A 3071-nucleotide genomic window follows, 5' to 3' on the forward strand; every position below is an offset into this window, starting at 1 on the left:
ACCATCGGCTTTCCCTAAACTGTGATTTGATCCTTTCTCTCTATAATGAAAACTGAAAACCTTGAGAGAAAGGGGGGTGGGGGCTTGCTACCAAGGAGGAAAATCTTGTTAGTGAATGTGATGACTAACCTTGATTGAATTAGCTGGATCTATAATCAAGTAAAACCAAGCAGGGGAAGACCCATTCCAAATGTAGGCAATGCCTATTGGTAGCTATCTTAATACAAGGAAAAAGATTGTTTTTGGCCTCCTCACTTTTGCTGGCAACGTCCTGTTGCCACAGTACAGCTCTACTGACATTAGAGTCTACCTCTTCAGGATTATGACATAGACTGAAGACCAGTATCTTTCCAGAAATTCTTTAGACCTTTAGCATCAGATTGGGACTGCTGAGACATCCAGCTTCCTGGACTAAGCAACTACCAATACCAGATTCTCAACTGCTTCGGTGTGTGACAGCCATTGGATTACCAGACCATATTGTGTAAACCAATCTGAGAAACCCTCTTTGAAAATCTATTCATTCTATCAGTTCTATCCTCCAGAGAACCTTCACTAATAGGAGCCTAATCCCTAGTCTCCACTATTTGTATATTCTGTTGTAATATCGATGTATTGGCTAGTTTTGTATGCCAAGTTGATACAAGCTAGAGTCATCAGAGGGAAAGAAGCTTCAGTTGAGGAAATGTATCCATGAGATCAAGCTGTAGGGCATGTTCTCAATTAGTGATCACGGTGTGTGTGTGTGTGTGTGTGTGTGTGTGTGTGTGTGTGTGTGTGTGCGCGCGCAAGCGTGTGTGAGGCCCAGCCCATTGGGTGGTGCTATTCCTTCCTGGACAGTCCTGGGTTCTATAAGAAAGCAGGTTGAGCAATCTATGATAAGCAAGCCAGTAAGAAGTACCGCTCCAAGCGCTCTGCATCAGCTCCTGCTTGCAGGTTCCTGCCCTGCATGGCTGAGTCCCTGTTTTGACTTCCTCCAGTGATGGGCTATAATCTGGAAGTGTAAGCCGAGTAAAGCCTCTCCTATCCCATGTGCTTTTAGGTTATGGTGTTTCATTGCAGCAGTAGAAACCCTAAGTAAAACAACAGAGAGGATTTCTCCAAGCCTACATAATATCATATTTAGTTTCCGGATGGGAAAGTCTGCATAATTTTTTCTAACACTTATTATTCCTTGACTTAAACCATCTATTTGACTAAACTCCCGTTTCTCTTTTATACATTATGAGCATCTAAAAAATTTTTTTTTCTTTGTCTTTTTTTTTTAGTTGTTCTTTTTTTTTTGTTTTGTTTTTTTATTTTTGGTTGTTTTGTTTTGTTTTGTTTTGTTTCAAGACAGTGTTTCCTTTGTAGCCTTGGCTGTCCCAAAACTAGCTCTGTAGACCAGGCTGGCCTTAAACTTACAGAGGTCCACTTGACTCTGTCTCCTGGGTGCTGGGATAAATGGAGTGCAGTTCTGCCATCCAGATAAAAGGGTCATTTTTTTAATGAAAGTACATTACCTGGAGAAGAGATCATTATTAGGTAGACAATGTCAAGGAACTGGATCACTGTAGAAAAGCTGCCCACCCAGGAGTGAGCTGCCCACCCAGTGAGGCTGTGCCATGAAAGTAGTAGAGACACTTGGTAGAAGGGCAATACCTCATATTATTCATCTTTATACTTATGTAGTAGTTTGCTCCCTGGGTCTGCTTGAATGCTTTCTGGCACCTATTATAGTTAGATTTATCTCTCAGTAGAGGTTGTTCCTAGAAACTTGATTAGAATCAGAACAAACAAACCAGCAGATCTCACTGAAACCCTAAAATGGCTTAATAGAGATTCACACAGATTTACCCTAAGATTTCTCAAATTTTCTTTACCATCAATCTATCCAGCTGGAGCTCCCGTGAGGACATCATGGCTCAATTAATTCCAGTGAGGTTTAACTAGAGGATTGCCATAATAGTTGGTGACCTCAGACATGTTTGTAATCAAGAAGACAGCCACTACTTCTGTGGATCACCCCATGTGAGGCACCCAGCCTACAGAACATTTCTAATAGGGCTTATACTCTGACCTGCCACTAATCCTAGGTCCCCCCCAACAATGATGACCCAAATAAACCCGAGTTACTTATTCAGCCTTGTCAGTACCATTTTATTTGTTCTCTGTGTTGGTGTCACGCTGTTACCAGCTGGAATATCCAGGTATATCCACTTCATTATTCCAATCCATACGGTCTATAGACTGTCCATCTTGGAACAGACCTTAGCTGAATTGCGGCCAGAAACCTTGTGCTGTACTTATCTAAGAAAACCTGTGTCATTACTATGTCTTGTGCAGTACTTTCTCCCCGGAGGTCCCTTCCACACATCCTGGTCTCCACAAGACAGGGCATCTATGAGGGTGAGTATCGTAAACATAAACTGTGGATGGTTGCAAAACTGAAAACTTGTTCTCATCCACCATTTTGCAACAGGCTTGGAGCCTGTATAACTGTTTACTTGTGGCAGATGACCAGATTTCCCCCAGGAGCCTACTCCCTTCTCTGCCATGAATTTCAACTGTCTACCCAGGATGTGGAGATTAGACTCCATGAACACACACTGGGGAATAGATGCCATGCTCTGGAGATTAATGGCACATTCCTAGGTTGGTGACACAGAGCAACTGATCCTAATGCTGATGTGAAGGAGGGTGACAGATGGAAGCTGCTGGGGAAGTCTTGACAGCCTGGCTTAATCCTGCCCCTGTGCCCTTGGGGCAGACTTTGCACCCACCCCTCTCCTTGTTCCTCAAGTTTCTAGTTCTGTAGCGCCTCCTACCCTGGTCAGACCTGCTCTTTAATGATCTGATCTCTGCGAACCTGGCCTATCTGTGTCCTGATCCTTCTCCCTAGCTGTAGACAAACTGCATCTTCTCTTGCCCACTTCGTGCCTCTGGCCCTGATCTTATAGATGTCCTTTCTTAAGATCCCTCCTCCCTTCAAACTCCTCCACCTGGGCTTCTAGTGCTACGTGAGGCAGATTTGTCCCAGTTTGCCTTAGGCGTTCTAGAGGTGCCTCTGGGGGAGGAACAGATAGGGACTC

The 3071-nt window shown here is 43.8% G+C and overlaps 1 pseudogene; it reads left to right on the top strand.

The window, feature by feature from the left end:
* The first annotated feature begins 2312 nt into the window (after positions 1–2312).
* LOC115029075 (protein TCL1B2 pseudogene) lies at positions 2313–2673 on the top strand (annotated as a pseudogene).
* The last annotated feature ends 398 nt before the right edge of the window (positions 2674–3071 follow it).

Source organism: Mus caroli, unplaced genomic scaffold (assembly GCF_978045245.1).
Source record: "Mus caroli unplaced genomic scaffold, Mus_caroli_1 scaffold_15, whole genome shotgun sequence".
NCBI lineage: Eukaryota > Metazoa > Chordata > Mammalia > Rodentia > Muridae > Mus > Mus caroli.